Below are 17,472 nucleotides of genomic sequence, written 5' to 3'. Positions count from 1 at the left end.
CCTTGATTTCCTTGATGGCACTCCAGAGAAAACCCAAGATCACTGGCTCAAGTCTAGAGGGATCCTGAGGTCACTGGAGCAACACGAAATTTCCCCTTGGACCCCAAATCAACTCGAGATGAGAGCTTAGTCCCTGGCTTCGACTCAAGAGGAATACCAACTTTCCACAAGCACCTCAAGAGGAGGCTTCTCTCAGCTACAGGTATGTCAGAGGGACCCAGAATTTGTGGCCTCAAGTCGAATGGACACCGAGATGCTCTGACTCGAAGTAAGGCCGGATATCCCTGCAGTGAATTGAATGCAGGCTCATCTTGCATCTCCCAAGACGAAGGGATTTCTGAATCCCCTGTGGAGACGACAGAGAAAGACCTAGTCCTCCGCCTCATCAAGACCGGAGACATCACATCCTTTGAAAAATCGAGAGGTCTGCGGAGATCAATGCTTCCAAAAGAGACGATGCCTGACTCCTCTTGAAAATGGATAGGAGTCCCAGGATCCCTGTGGCACGTGGAAAGGGACCCTGGGTCTCCAGCCTCACGGGGAGACGCGTCCCAATTGCCATGCCAAGACTCGAGGAGAATCCCGAGGAGTCCCTCGCACCTAGGCAGGAGTCCTGACATCGCTGAAAAAACACGCGTCCTGAAGGGCCCTCCCAATCTTAACTCGAGAATATACCCCAGGTTCCGGCCGCAACTCGAGAAAAACCATGAGACTTCCCCCTCGCCGCGAGATGAGGCCCGATTCCCGTGCACTGCGTGCAGAGCAATTTCGTGTTCCACATCAAACATGAAAGGAGCCTTGATTTCCTTGATGGCAATCAAGACAAACCCAAGATCACTGTCTCAAGTCTAGAGGGATCCTGAGGTCACTGAAGCAACACGAAAGGTCTCCGTGGACCCCAAATCAACTCGAGATGAGAGCTTAGTCCCTGGCTTCGACTCAAGAGGAATACAAAGTTTCCACAAGCATGTCAAGAGGAGGCTTCTCTCAGCTACAGGTATGTGAAAGGGACCCTGAGTTTGTGGCCTCAAGTGGAATGAACACCGAGAGGCTCTGACTCAAAGTAAGGCCGGATATCCCTGCAGTGAATTGAATGCAGGCTCGTCTTGCATCTCCCAAGACGAAGGGATGTCTGAATCCCCTGTGGAGACCACATAGAAAGACCTAGTTCTCGACCTCATCGCGACCGGAGGCCTCACATCCTTTGAAAACTCGAGAGGTCCGCGGAGATCAATGCTTCCAAAGGAGAAGATGCCTGACTCCTCTCGAAAATGGATACGAGTCCCAGGATCCCTGAGGCACGTGGAAAGGGACCATGGGTCTCCCGCCTCACGTGGAGACGCGTCGCAATTGCCATGCCAAGACTCGAGGAGAATCCCGAGCTGTCCCTGGCACCTAGGCAGGAGTCCTGACGTCGCTGAACAAACACGGGTCTGGAAGGGCACTCCCCGTCGTAACTCGAGAATATACCCCAGGTTCCGGCCGCCACTCGAGAAAAACCATGAGACTTCCCCCTCGCTGCGAGATGAGGGCCGAATCCCCTGCCCTGCGTGCAGAGCAATTCCGTGTTCCACATCAAACATGAGAGGAGCCTGGATATCCTTGATGGCACTCCAGAGAAAAAGCAAGATGACTGTGTCAAGTCTAGAGGGATCCTGAGGTCACTGGAGAAACACGAAAGGGCTCCGTGGACCCAAAATCAACTCGAGATGAGAGCTTAGTCCCTGGCTTCGACTCAAGAGGAATACCAACTTTCCACAAGCATCTCAAGAGGAGGCTTCTCTCAGCTACAGGTATGTGAGAGGGACCCTGAGTTTGTGGCCTAAACTGAAAAGGACACCGAAATGCTCTGACTCGAAGTAAGGCCAGATATCCCTGCAGTGAATTGAATGCAGGCTCGTCTTGCATCTCCCAAGACGAAGGGATGTGTGAATCCCCTGTGGAGACCACAGAGAAAGACCTAGTTCTCCGCCTCATCGCGACCGGAGGCCTGACATCCTTTGAAAACTCGAGAGGTCCGCGGAGATCAATACTTCCAAAGGAGACGATGCCTGACTCCTCTTGAAAATGGATAGGAGTCCCAGGATCTCTGTGGCACGTGGAAAGGGACCCTGGGTCTCCACCCTCACGGGGAGACGGGTCCCAATTGCCATGCCAAGACTCGAGGAGAATCCCGAGGAGTCCCTCGCACCTAGGCAGGAGTCCTGACGTCGCTGAAAAAACACGTGTCTGGAAGGGCCCTCCCCATCGTAACTCGAGAATATACCCCAGGTTCAGGCCGAAACTCGAGAAAAACCAGGAGACTTCCCCCTCGACGCGAGATAAGGCCCGATTCCCATGCACTGCGTGCAGAGCAATTCCGTGTTCCACATCAAACATGAAAGGAGCCTTGATTTCCTTGATGGCACTCCAGAGGAAACCCAAGATAACTGTCTCAAGTCTAGAGGGATCCTGAGGTCACTGTAGCAACACGAAAGGGCCCCGTGGACCCCAAATCAACTCGAGAGGAGAGCTTAGCCCCGGGCTTCGACTCAAGAGGAATACCAACTTTCCACAAGCACCTCAAGAGGAGGCTTCTCTCAGCTACAGGTATGTGAGAGGGACCCTGAGTTTGTGGCCTCAAGTGGAATAGACACCGAGATGCTCTGACTCGAAGTAAGGCCGGATATCCCTGCAGTGAATTGAATGCAGGCTCGGCTTCCATCTCCCAAGACGAAGGGATGTCTGAATCCCCTGTGGAGACCACAGAGAAAGACCTAGTTCTCCACCTCTGGCGACCGGAGGCCTCACAAACTTTGAAAAGTCGAGAGGTCCACGGAGATCAATGCTTCCAAAGGAGACGAGGCCTGACTCCTCTGGAAAATGGATAGGAGGCCCAGGATCCCTATGGCACGTGGAAAGGGACACTGGGTCTCTGGCCTCACGAGGAGTCGCGCCCCAACTGCCATGTCAAGATTCGAGGAGAATCCCGAGGTGTCCCTCGCACCAAGGCAGGAGTCCTAACGTCGAAGAACGCAGACGTGTGTGGGAGGGCCCTCCCCGTCGTAACTCGAGAATATACACCAGGTTCCGGCCTCAACTCGAGAAAAATCATGAGACTTCCCCCTCGCCGCGAGATGAGGCCCGATTCCCCTGCACTGCGTGCAGAGCATTTCCGTGTTCTACATCAAACATGAAAGGAGCCTTGATTTCCTTAATGGCACTCCAGAGGAAACCCAAGATCACTGTCTCAAGTCTAGAGGGATCCTGAGGTCACTGAAGCAACACGAAAGGGCTCCGTGGACCCCAAATCAACTCGAGATGAGAGCTTAGTCCCTGGCTTCGACTCAAGAGGAATACAAACTTTCCACAAGCAGGTCAAGAGGAGGCTTCTCTCAGCTAGAGGTATGTGAGAGGGACCCTGAGTTTGTGGCCTCAAGTGGAATGGACACCGAGATGCTCTGACTCGAAGTAAGGCCGGATATCCCTGCAGTGAATTGAATGCAGGCTCGTCTTGCATCTCCCAAGACGCAGGGATGTCTGAATCCCCTGTGGAGACCACAGAGAAAGACCTAGTTCTCCGCCTCATCGCGACAGGAGGCCTCACATCCTTTGAAAACTCGAGAGGTCCGCGGAGATCAATGCTTCCAAAGGAGACGATGCCTGACTCCTCTTGAAAATGGACAGGAGTTCCAGGATCCCTGTGGCACGTGGAAAGGGACCCTGGGTCTCCCGCCTCACGTGGAGACGCGTCCCAATTGCCATGCCAAGACTCGAGGAGAATCCCGAGCTGTCCCTGGCACCTAGGCAGGAGTCCTGACGTCGCTGAACAAACACGGGTCTGGAAGGGCACTCCCCGTCGTAACTCGAGAATATACCCCAGGTTCCGGCCGCCACTCGAGAAAAACCATGAGACTTCCCCCTCGCTGCGAGATGAGGGCCGAATCCCCTGCCCTGCGTGCAGAGCAATTCCGTGTTCCACATCAAACATGAGAGGAGCCTGGATATCCTTGATGGCACTCCAGAGAAAAAGCAAGATGACTGTGTCAAGTCTAGAGGGATCCTGAGGTCACTGGAGAAACACGAAAGGGCTCCGTGGACCCAAAATCAACTCGAGATGAGAGCTTAGTCCCTGGCTTCGACTCAAGAGGAATACCAACTTTCCACAAGCATCTCAAGAGGAGGCTTCTCTCAGCTACAGGTATGTGAGAGGGACCCTGAGTTTGTGGCCTAAACTGAAAAGGACACCGAAATGCTCTGACTCGAAGTAAGGCCAGATATCCCTGCAGTGAATTGAATGCAGGCTCGTCTTGCATCTCCCAAGACGAAGGGATGTGTGAATCCCCTGTGGAGACCACAGAGAAAGACCTAGTTCTCCGCCTCATCGCGACCGGAGGCCTGACATCCTTTGAAAACTCGAGAGGTCCGCGGAGATCAATACTTCCAAAGGAGACGATGCCTGACTCCTCTTGAAAATGGATAGGAGTCCCAGGATCTCTGTGGCACGTGGAAAGGGACCCTGGGTCTCCACCCTCACGGGGAGACGGGTCCCAATTGCCATGCCAAGACTCGAGGAGAATCCCGAGGAGTCCCTCGCACCTAGGCAGGAGTCCTGACGTCGCTGAAAAAACACGTGTCTGGAAGGGCCCTCCCCATCGTAACTCGAGAATATACCCCAGGTTCAGGCCGAAACTCGAGAAAAACCAGGAGACTTCCCCCTCGACGCGAGATAAGGCCCGATTCCCATGCACTGCGTGCAGAGCAATTCCGTGTTCCACATCAAACATGAAAGGAGCCTTGATTTCCTTGATGGCACTCCAGAGGAAACCCAAGATAACTGTCTCAAGTCTAGAGGGATCCTGAGGTCACTGTAGCAACACGAAAGGGCCCCGTGGACCCCAAATCAACTCGAGAGGAGAGCTTAGCCCCGGGCTTCGACTCAAGAGGAATACCAACTTTCCACAAGCACCTCAAGAGGAGGCTTCTCTCAGCTACAGGTATGTGAGAGGGACCCTGAGTTTGTGGCCTCAAGTGGAATAGACACCGAGATGCTCTGACTCGAAGTAAGGCCGGATATCCCTGCAGTGAATTGAATGCAGGCTCGGCTTCCATCTCCCAAGACGAAGGGATGTCTGAATCCCCTGTGGAGACCACAGAGAAAGACCTAGTTCTCCACCTCTGGCGACCGGAGGCCTCACAAACTTTGAAAAGTCGAGAGGTCCACGGAGATCAATGCTTCCAAAGGAGACGAGGCCTGACTCCTCTGGAAAATGGATAGGAGGCCCAGGATCCCTATGGCACGTGGAAAGGGACACTGGGTCTCTGGCCTCACGAGGAGTCGCGCCCCAACTGCCATGTCAAGATTCGAGGAGAATCCCGAGGTGTCCCTCGCACCAAGGCAGGAGTCCTAACGTCGAAGAACGCAGACGTGTGTGGGAGGGCCCTCCCCGTCGTAACTCGAGAATATACACCAGGTTCCGGCCTCAACTCGAGAAAAATCATGAGACTTCCCCCTCGCCGCGAGATGAGGCCCGATTCCCCTGCACTGCGTGCAGAGCATTTCCGTGTTCTACATCAAACATTAAAGGAGCCTTGATTTCCTTAATGGCACTCCAGAGGAAACCCAAGATCACTGTCTCAAGTCTAGAGGGATCCTGAGGTCACTGAAGCAACACGAAAGGGCTCCGTGGACCCCAAATCAACTCGAGATGAGAGCTTAGTCCCTGGCTTCGACTCAAGAGGAATACAAACTTTCCACAAGCAGGTCAAGAGGAGGCTTCTCTCAGCTAGAGGTATGTGAGAGGGACCCTGAGTTTGTGGCCTCAAGTGGAATGGACACCGAGATGCTCTGACTCGAAGTAAGGCCGGATATCCCTGCAGTGAATTGAATGCAGGCTCGTCTTGCATCTCCCAAGACGCAGGGATGTCTGAATCCCCTGTGGAGACCACAGAGAAAGACCTAGTTCTCCGCCTCATCGCGACAGGAGGCCTCACATCCTTTGAAAACTCGAGAGGTCCGCGGAGATCAATGCTTCCAAAGGAGACGATGCCTGACTCCTCTTGAAAATGGACAGGAGTTCCAGGATCCCTGTGGCACGTGGAAAGGGACCCTGGGTCTCCCGCCTCACGTGGAGACGCGTCCCAATTGCCATGCCAAGACTCGAGGAGAATCCCGAGGTGTCCCTCGCACCTAGGCAGGAGTCCTGAGGTCGCTGAACAAACACGTGTCTGGAAGGGCCCTCCCCGTCGTAACTCGAGAATATACCCCAGGTTCCGGCCGCAACTCGAGAAAAACCATGAGACTTCCCCCTCGCCGCGAGATGAGGCTCAATTCCCCTGCACTGCGTGCAGAGCAATTCCGTGTTCCACATCAAACCTGAAAGGAGCCTTGATTTCCTTGATGGCACTCCAGAGAAAACCCAAGATCACTGTCTCAAGTCTAGAGGGATCCTGAGGTGACTGGAGCAACACGAAAGGGCTCCGTGGACCCCAAATCAACTCGAGATGAGAGCTTAGTCCCTGGCTTCGACTCAAGAAGAATACCAACTTTCCACAAGCACCTCAAGAGGAGGCTTCTCTCAGCTACAGGTATGTGAGAGGGCCCCTGAGTTTGTGGCCTCAAATGGAATGGACACCGAGATGCTCTGACTCGAAGTAAGGCCGGATATCCCTGCAGTGAATTGAATGCAGGCTCGTCTTGCATCTCCCAAGATGAAGGGATGTCTGAACCCCTGTGGAGACCACAGAGAAAGACCTAATTCTCTGCCTCATCGCGAGCGGAGGCCTCACATCTTTTGAAAACTTGAGAAGTCCGCGGATATCAATGCTTCCAAAGGAGACGATGCCTGACTCCTCTATAAATCGATAGGAGTCCCAGGATCCCTGTGGCACGTGGAAAGGGACCCTGGGTCTCCCGCCTCTCGTGGAGACGCGTCCCAATTGCCATGCCAAGACTCGAGGAGAATCCCGAGGTGTCCCTCGCACCTAGGCAGGAGTCCTGACGTCGCTGAACAAACACGTGCTGGAAGGCGCCTCCCCTTCGTAACTCGAGAATATACCCCAGGTTCCGGCCGCAACTCGAGAAAAACCATGAGATTTCCCCCTCGCCGCTAGTTGAGGCCCGATTCCCCTGCACTGCATGCAGAGCAATTCCGTGTTCCACATCAAACGTGAAAGGAGGCTTGATTTCCTTGATGGCACTCCAGAGAATACCCAAGATCACTGTCTCAAGTCTAGAGGGATCCTGAGGTCACTGGAGCAACATGAAAGGGCTCCGTGGACCCCAAATAAACTCGAGATGAGAGCTTAGTCCCTGGCTTCGACTCAAGAGGAATACCAACTTTCCACAAGCACCTCAAGAGGAGGCTTCTCTCAGCTACATGTATGTGAGAGGGACCCTGAATTTGTGGCATCAAATGGAATGGACACCGAGATGCTCTGACTCGATGTAAAACCGGATATCCCTGCAGTGAATTGAATGCAGGCTCATCTTGCATCTCCCAAGACGAAGGGATGTCTGAATCCCCTGTGCAGAACACAGAGAAAGACCTAGTCCTCCGCCTCAACGCGACCGGAGGCCTCACATCCTTTGAAAACTCGAGAGGTCCGCGGAGATCAATGCTTCCAAAGGAGACGATGCCTGACTCCTCTTGAAAATGGATAGGAGTCCCAGGATCCCTGTGGCACGTGGAAAGGGACCCTGGGTCTCCCGCCTCACGTGGAGACGCGTCCCAATTGCCATGCCAAGACTCGAGGAGAATCCCGAGGTGTCCTTCGCACCTAGGCAGGAGTCCTGACTTCGCTGAACAAACAGGTGTGTGGAAGGGACCTCCCCGTCGTAACTCGAGAATATACCCCAGGTTCCGGCCGCAACTCGAGAAAAACCATGAGACTTCCCCCTCGCCGCGAGATGAGGCCCGATTCCCCTGGACTGCGTGCAGAGCAATTCCTTGTTCCTCATCAAACGTGAAAGGAGCCTTGATTTCCTTGATGGCACTCCAGAGAAAACCCAAGATCACTGTCTCAAGTCTAGAGGGATCCTGAGGTCACTGGGGCAACACGAAAGGGCTCCGTGGACCCCAAATCAACTCGAGATGAGAGGTTAGTCCCTGGCTTAGACTCAAGAGGAATACCAACTTTCCACAAGCACCTCAAGAGGAGGTTTCTCTCAGCTACAGGTATGTGAGAGGGACCCTGAGTTAGTGGCCTCAAGTGGAATGGACACCGAGATGCTCTGACTCGAAGTAAGGCCGGATATCCCTGCAGTGAATTGACTGCAGGCTCGTCTTGCATCTTCCAAGAAGAAGGGATGTCTGAATCCCCTGTGGAGACCACAGAGAAATACCGAGTTCTCCGACTCATCGCGACCAGAGGCCTCACATCCTTTGAAAACTCGAGAGGTCCACGGAGATCAATGCTTCCAAAGGAGACGATGCCTGACTCCTCTTGAAAATGGGTAGGAGTCCCAGGATCCCTGTGGCACGTGGAAAGGGACACTGGGTCGCCCGCCTCACGTGGAGACGCGTCCCAATTGCCATGCCAAGACTCGAGGAGAATCCCGAGGTGTCCCTCGCACCTAGGCAGGAGTCCTGACGTCGCTGAACAAACATGTGTCTGGAAGGGCCCGCCCCGTCGTAACTCGAGAATATACCCCAGGTTCCGGCCGCAACTCGAGAAAAACCATGAGACTTCCCCCTCGCCGCGAGATGAGGCCCGATTGATCTGCACTGCGTGCAGAGCAATTCCGTGTTCCACATCAACCGTGAAAGGAGCCTTGTTTTCCTTGATGGCACTCCAGAGAAAACCCAAGATTACTGTCTCAAGTCTAGAGGGATCCTGAGGTCATTGTAGCAACACGAAAGGGCTCCGTGGACCCCAAATCAACTCGAGATGAGAGCTTAGTCCCTGGCTTCGACTCAAGAGGAATACCAACTTTCCACAAGCACCTCAAGAGGAGGCTTCTCTCAGCTACAGATATGTGAGAGGGACCCTGATTTTGTGGCGTCAAGTGGAATGGACACCGAGATGCTCTGACTCGAAATAATGCCGGATATCCCTGCAGTGAATTGAATGCAGGCTCGTCTTGCATCTCAAAAGATAAAGGGATGTCTGAATCCCCTGTGGAGACCACAGAGAAAGACCTAGTTCTCCGCCTCATGGCAACCGGAGGCCGCATATCCTTTGAAAACTCTAGAGGTCCACAGAGATCAATTCTTCCAAAGGAGACGATTCCTGACTCCTCTTGAAAATGGATAGGAGTCCCAGGATCACTGTGGCACGTGGAAAGGGACCCTGGGTCTCCCACCTCACGTGGAGAAGCGTCCCAATTGCCATGCCAAGACTCGAGGAGAATCCCGAGGTGTCCGTCGCACCTCGGCAGGAGTCCTGACGTCGCTGAACAAACAGGTGTGTGGAAGGGACCTCCCCGTCGTAACTCGAGAATATACCCCAGGTTCCGGCCGCAACTCGAGAAAAACCATGAGACTTCCCCGTCGCTGCGAGATGAGGCCCGATTCCCCTGCATTTCCTGCAGACCAATTCCGCGTTCCACATCAAACGTGAAAGGAGCCTTGATTTCCTTGATGGCACTCCAGAGAAAACCCAAGATCACTGGCTCAAGTCTAGAGGGATCCTGAGGTCACTGGAGCAACACGAAATTTCCCCTTGGACCCCAAATCAACTCGAGATGAGAGCTTAGTCCCTGGCTTCGACTCAAGAGGAATACCAACTTTCCACAAGCACCTCAAGAGGAGGCTTCTCTCAGCTACAGGTATGTCAGAGGGACCCAGAATTTGTGGCCTCAAGTCGAATGGACACCGAGATGCTCTGACTCGAAGTAAGGCCGGATATCCCTGCAGTGAATTGAATGCAGGCTCATCTTGCATCTCCCAAGACGAAGGGATTTCTGAATCCCCTGTGGAGACGACAGAGAAAGACCTAGTCCTCCGCCTCATCAAGACCGGAGACATCACATCCTTTGAAAAATCGAGAGGTCTGCGGAGATCAATGCTTCCAAAAGAGACGATGCCTGACTCCTCTTGAAAATGGATAGGAGTCCCAGGATCCCTGTGGCACGTGGAAAGGGACCCTGGGTCTCCCACCTCACGTGGAGACGCGTCAAAATTGCCATGCCAAGACTCGAGGAGAATACCGAGGTGTCCCTCGCACCTAGGCATGAGTCCTGACGTCGCTGAACAAACACGTGTCTGGAAGGGCCCTCCCCGTCGTAACTCAAGAATATACCCCAGGTTCCGGCCGCAACTCGAGAAAAACCATGAGACTTCAACCTCGCCGCGAGATGAGGCCCGATTCCCCTGCACTGCATGCAGAGCAATGCCGTGTTCCACATCAAACGTGAAAGGAGCCTTGATTTCCTTGATGGCACTCCAGAGAAAACCCAAGATCACTGTCTCAAGTCTAGATGGATCCTGAGGTCACTGTAGCAACACGAAAGGACTGCGTGGACCCCAAATCAATTCGTGATGAGAGCTTAGTCCCTGGCTTCGACTCAAGAGGAACACCAACTTTCCACAAGCACCTCAAGAGGAGGCTTCTCTAAGAACAGGTATGTCAGAGGGACCCAGAATTTGTGGCCTCAAGTCGAATGGACACCGAGATGCTCTGACTCGAAGTAAGGCCGGATATCCCTGCAGTGAATTGAATGCAGGCTCATCTTGCATCTCCCAAGACGAAGGGATTTCTGAATCCCCTGTGGAGACGACAGAGAAAGACCTAGTCCTCCGCCTCATCAAGACCGGAGACATCACATCCTTTGAAAAATCGAGAGGTCTGCGGAGATCAATGCTTCCAAAAGAGACGATGCCTGACTCCTCTTGAAAATGGATAGGAGTCCCAGAATCCCTGTGGCACGAGGAAAGGGACCCTGGGTCTCCCGACACATGTGGAGACGCGTCCCAATTGCCATGCCAAGACTCGAGGAGAATCCCGAGGTGTCCCTCGCACCTAGGCAGGAGTCCTGAGGTCGCTGAACAAACACGTATCTGGAAGGGCCCTCCCCGTCGTAACTCGAGAATATACCCCAGGTTCCGGCCGCAACTCGAAAAAAACCATGAGACTTCCCCCTCGCCGCGAGATGAGGCCCGATTCCCCTGCACTGCGTGCAGAGCAATTCCGCATTCCACATCAAACGTGAAAGGAGCCTTGATTTACTTGATGGCACTCCAGAGAAAACCCAAGATCACTGTCTCTAGTCTAGAGGGATCCTGAGGTCACTGGGGCAACACGAAAGGTCTCCATGGACCCCAAATCAACTCGAGATGAGAGATTAGTCCCTGGCTTCAACTCAAGAGGAATATGAACTTTCCACAAGCCCCTCAAGAGGAGGCTTCTCTCAGCTACAGGTATGTGAGAGGGACCCTGAGTTTGTGGTCTCAAGTGGAATGGACACCGAGATGCTCTGACTCGAAGAAAGGCCGGATATCCCTGCAGTGAATTGAATGCAGGCTCGTCTTGCATCTCCCAAGACGAAGGGATGTCTGAATCCCCTGTGGAGACCACAGAGAAAGACCTAATTCTCCGCCTCATCGCGACCGGATGCCTCACATCCTTTGAAAACTCGAGAGGTCCGCGGAGATCAATGCTTCCAAAGGAGACGATGCCTGACTCCTCTTGAAAAAGGATAGGAGTCCCAGGATCCCTGTGTCACGTCGAAAGGGACCCTGGGTCTCCCGCCTCACGTGGAGACGCGTCAAAATTGCAATGCCAAGACTCGAGGAGAATACCGAGGTGTCCCTCGCACCTAGGCATGAGTCCTGACGTCGCTGAAAAAACACGTGTCTGGAAGGGCCCTCCACGTCGTGACTTGAGAATATACCCCAGGTTCCGGCCGCAACTCGAGAAAACCCATGAGACTTCAACCTCGCCGCGAGATGAGGCCCGATTCCCCTGCCCTGCGTGCAGAGCAATTCCGTATTCCACATCAAAAGTGAAAGGAGCCTTGATTTCCTTGATGGCACTCCAGAGAAAACCCAAGATCACTGTCTCAAGTCTAGAGGGATCTTGAGGTCACTGTAGCAACACGAAAGGGCTGCGTGGACCCCAAATCAACTCGAGATGAGAGCTTAGTCCCTGGCTTCGACTCAAGAGGAACACCAACTTTCCACAAGCACCTCAAGAGGAGGCTTCTCTCAGCTACAGGTATGTGAGAGGGCCCCTGAGTTTGTGGCCTCAAATGGAATGGACACCGAGATGCTCTGACTTGAAGTAAGGCCGGATATCCCTGCAGTGAATTGAATGCAGGCTCGTCTTGCATCTCCCAAGATGAAGGGATGTCTGAATTCCCTGTGGAGACCACAGAGAAAGACCTTGTTTTCCGCCTCATCGCGACCGGAGGCCTCACATCCTTTGAAAACTCGAGAGGTCCGCGGAGATCAATGCTTCCAAAGGAGACGATGCCTGACTCCTCTTGAAAATGGATTGGAGTCCCAGGATCCCTGTGGCACGTCGAAAGGGACCCTGGGTCTCCCGCCTCACGTAGAGACGCGTCCCAATTGCCATGCCAAGACTCGAGGAGAATCCCGAGGTGTCCCTCGCACTTAGGCAGGAGTCCTGAGGTCGCTGAACAAACACGTGTCTGGAAGGGCCCTCCCCGTCGTAACTCGAGAATATACCCCAGGTTCCGGCCGCAACTCGAGAAAAACCATGAGACGTCCCCCTCGCCGCGAGATGAGGCCCGATTCCCCTGCACTGCATGCAGAGAAATTCCGTGTTCCACGTCAAACGTGAAAGGAGCCTTGATTTACTTGATGGCACTCCAGAGAAAACCCAAGTTCACTGTCTCAAGTCTAGAGGGATCCTGAGGTCACTTGAGCAACACGAAATTTCCCCTTGGACCCCAAATCAACTCGAGATGAGAGCTTAGTCCCTGGCTTCGACTCAAGAGGAATACCAAGTTTCCACAAGCACCTCAAGAGGAGCCTTCTCTCAGCTACAGGTATGTGAGAGGGACCATGAGTTTGTGGCCTCAAGTTGAATGGACACCGAGATGCTCTGACTCGAAGTTAGTCCGAATATCCCTGCATTGAATTGAATGCAGGCTCGTCTTGCATCTCCCAAGACGAAGGGATGTCTGAATCCCCTGTGGAAACCACAGATAAAGACCTAGTTCTCCGCCTCATCGCGACAGGAGGCCTCACATGCTTTGAAAACTTGAGAGGTCCGCGGAGATCAATGCTTCCAAAGGAGACGATGCCTGACTCCTCTTGAAAATGGATAGGAGTCCCAGGATCCCTGTGGCTCGTGGAAAGGGACCTTGGGTCTCCCGCCTCACGTGAAGATGCGTCCCAATTGCCATTCCAAGACTCGGAGGAGAATCCCGAGGTGTCCCTCGCACCTAGGCAGGAGTCCTGAGGTCGCTGAACAAACACGTGTCTGGAAGGGCCCTCCCCCTCGTAACTCGAGAATATACCCAAGGTTCCGGGCGCAACTCAAGAAAAACCATGAGATTTCCCCCTCGCCGCGAGTTGAGGCCCGATTCCCCTGCACTTCATGCAGAGCAATTCCGTGTTCCATATCAAACGTGAAAGGAGCCTTGATTTCCTTGATGGCACTCCAGAGAAAACCCAAGATCACTGTCTCAAGTCTAGAGGGATCCTGAGGTCACTGGAGCAACACGAAAGGGCTCCGTGGACCTCAAATCAACTCGAGATGAGAGATTAGTCCCTGGCTTCATCTCAGGAGGAATACGAACTTTCCACAATCCCCTCAAGAGGAGGCTTCTCTCAGCTACATGTATGTGAGAGGGACCCTGAGTTTGTGGCCTCAAATGGAATGGACACCGAGATGCTCTGACTCGAAATAAGGCCGGATATCCCTGCAGTGAATTGAATGCAGGCTCGTATTGCATCTCCCAAGACGAAGGGATGTCTGAATCCCCTGTGGAGACCACAGAGAAAGTCCTAGTCCTCTGCCTCATCGCGATCTGAGGGCTCACATCCTTTGAAAACTCGAGAGGTCTGCGGAGATAAATGCTTCCAAAGGAGACGATGCCTGACTCCTCTTGAAAATGGATAGGAGTCCCAGGATCCCTGTGGCACGTGGAAAGGGACCCTGGGTCTCCAGCCTCACGGGGAGACGCGTCCCAATTGCCATGCCAAGACTCGAGGAGAATCCCGAGGTGTCCCTCGCACCTAGGCAGGAGTCCTGAGGTCGCTGAACAAACACGTATCTGGAAGGGCCCTCCCCGTCGTAACTCGAGAATATACCCCAGGTTCCGGCCGCAACTCGAAAAAAACCATGAGACTTCCCCCTCGCCGCGAGATGAGGCCCGATTCCCCTGCACTGCGTGCAGAGCAATTCCGCATTCCACATCAAACGTGAAAGGAGCCTTGATTTACTTGATGGCACTCCAGAGAAAACCCAAGATCACTGTCTCAAGTCTAGAGGGATCCTGAGGTCACTGTAGCAACACGAAAGGGCTGCGTGGACCCCAAATCAACTCGAGATGAGAGCTTAGTCCCTGCCTTCGACTCAAGAGGAACACCAACTTTCCACAAGCACCTCAAGAGGAGGCTTCTCTCAGCTACAGGTATGTGAGAGGGCCCCTGAGTTTGTGGCCTCAAATGGAATGGACACCGAGATGCTCTGACTTGAAGTAAGGCCGGATATCCCTGCAGTGAATTGAATGCAGGCTCGTCTTGCATCTCCCAAGATGAAGGGATGTCTGAATTCCCTGTGGAGACCACAGAGAAAGACCTTGTTTTCCGCCTCATCGTGACCGGAGGCCTCACATCCTTTGAAAACTCGAGAGGTCCGCGGAGATCAATGCTTCCAAAGGAGACGATGCCTGACTCCTCTTGAAAATAGATTGGAGTCCCAGGATCCCTGTGGCACGTCGAAAGGGACCCTGGGTCTCCCGCCTCACGTAGAGACGCGTCCCAATTGCCATGCCAAGACTCGAGGAGAATCCCGAGGTGTCCCTCGCACTTAGGCAGGAGTCCTGAGGTCGCTGAACAAACACGTGTCTGGAAGGGCCCTCCCCGTCGTAACTCGAGAATATACCCCAGGTTCCGGCCGCAACTCGAGAAAAACCATGAGACGTCCCCCTCGCCGCGAGATGAGGCCCGATTCCCCTGCACTGCATGCAGAGAAATTCCGTGTTCCACGTCAAACGTGAAAGGAGCCTTGATTTACTTGATGGCACTCCAGAGAAAACCCAAGTTCACTGTCTCAAGTCTAGAGGGATCCTGAGGTGACTGGAGCAACACGAAAGGGCTCCGTGGACCCCAAATCAACTCGAGATGAGAGCTTAGTCCCTGGCTTCGACTCAAGAAGAATACCAACTTTCCACAAGCACCTCAAGAGGAGGCTTCTCTAAGCTACAGGTATGTGAGAGGGACCATGAGTTTGTGGCCTCAAGTTGAATGGACACCGAGATGCTCTGACTCGAAGTTAGTCCGAATATCCCTGCATTGAATTGAATGCAGGCTCGTCTTGCATCTCCCAAGACGAAGGGATGTCTGAATCCCCTGCGGAGACCACAGAGAAAGACCTAGTTCTCCGCCTCATCGCGACAGGAGGCCTCACATCCTTTGAAAACTTGAGAGGTCCGCGGAGATCAATGCTTCCAAAGGAGACGATGCCTGACTCCTCTTGAAAATGGATAGGAGTCCCAGGATCCCTGTGGCTCGTGGAAAGGGACCCTGGGTCTCCCGCCTCACGTGAAGACGCGTCCCAATTGCCATTCCAAGACTCGGAGGAGAATCCCGAGGTGTCCCTCCCACCTAGGCAGGAGTCCTGAGGTCGCTGAACAAACACGTGTCTGGAAGGGCCCTCCCCATCGTAACTCGAGAATATACCCAAGGTTCCGGGCGCAACTCGAGAAAAACCGTGAGATTTCCCCCTCGCCGCGAGTTGAGGCCCGATTCCCCTGCACTTCATGCAGAGCAATTCCGTGTTCCAAATCAAACGTGAAAGGAGCCTTGATTTCCTTGATGGCACTCCAGAGAAAACCCAAGATCACTGTCTCAAGTCTAGAGGGATCCTGAGGTCACTGAAGCAACACGAAAGGGCTCCGTGGACCTCAAATCAACTCGAGATGAGAGATTAGTCCCTGGCTTCATCTCAGGAGGAATACGAACTTTCCACAATCCCCTCAAGAGGAGGCTTCTCTCAGATACAGGTATGTGAGAGGGACCCTGAGTTTGTGGCCTCAAATGGAATGGACACCGAGATGCTCTGACTCGAAATAAGGCCGGATATCCCTGCAGTGAATTGAATGCAGGCTCGTCTTGCATCTCCCAAGACGAAGGGATGTCTGAATCCCCTGTGGAGACCACAGAGAAAGTCCTAGTCCTCCGCCTCATCGCGATCTGAGGGCTCACATCCTTTGAAAACTCGAGAGGTCTGCGGAGATCAATGCTTCCAAAGGAGACGATGTCTGACTCCTCTTGAAAATGGATAGGAGTCCCAGGATCCCTGTGGCACGTGGAAAGGGACCCTGGGTCTCCCGCCTCACATCGAGAGGCGTCCCAATTGTCATGTCAAGACTCTAGGAGAATACCGAGGTGTCCCTCGCACCTAGGCAGGAGTCCTGCCGGAGCTGAACAAAGACGTGTCTGGAAGGGCCCTCCCTGTCGTAACTCGAGAATATAACCCAGGTTCTGGCCGCAACTCGAGAAAAACCATGAGACTTCCCCCTCGCCGCGAGATGAGGCCCGATTCCCCTGCACTGCGTGCAGAGCAATTCCGTGTTCCACATCAAACGTGAAAGTAGCCTTGATTTCCTTGATGGCACTCGAGAGAAAACCCAAGATCACTGTCTCAAGTCTAGAGGGATACTGAGGTTACTGGAGCATCACGAAAGGGCTCCTTGGACCCCAAATCAACTCGAGATGAAAGCTTAGTACCTGGCTTCGACTCAACAGGAATACCAACTTTCCACAAGCACCTCAAGAGGATGCTTCTCTCAGCCACAGGTATGTGAGAAGGACCCTGAGTTTGTGGCCTCAAGTGGAATGGACACCGAGATGCTCTGACTCGAAGTAAGGCTGGATATCCCTGCAGTGAATTGAATGCAGGCTCGTCTTGCATCTCCCAAGACGAAGGGATGTCTGAATCCCCTGTGGAGACCACAGAGAAAGACCGCGTTCTCCGCCTCATCGCGACCGGAGGCCTCACATCCTTTGAAAACTCGAGAGGTCTGCGGAGATCAATGCTTCCAAAGGAGACGATTCCTGACTCCTCTTGAAAATGGATAGGAGTCCCAGGATCCCTGTGGCACGTGGAAAGGGACCCTGGGTCTCCCGCCTCACGTGGAGACGCGTCCAAATTGCCATGCCAAGACTCGAGGAGAATCCCGAGGTGTCCCTCGCACCTAGGCAGGAGTGCTGACGTTGCTGAACAAACACGTGTCTGGAAGGGCCCTCCCCATCGTAACTCGAGAATATACCCCAGTTTCCGGCCGCAACTCGAGATAAACCATGAGACTTCCCCCTCGCTGCATCATGAGGCCTGATTTCCCTGCACTGCGTGCAG

The sequence above is a fragment of the Dama dama genome, chromosome 9 (genome assembly GCF_033118175.1).
Source record: "Dama dama isolate Ldn47 chromosome 9, ASM3311817v1, whole genome shotgun sequence".
Classification (NCBI taxonomy): domain Eukaryota; kingdom Metazoa; phylum Chordata; class Mammalia; order Artiodactyla; family Cervidae; genus Dama; species Dama dama.
This window is presented reverse-complemented; position numbering follows the sequence as displayed.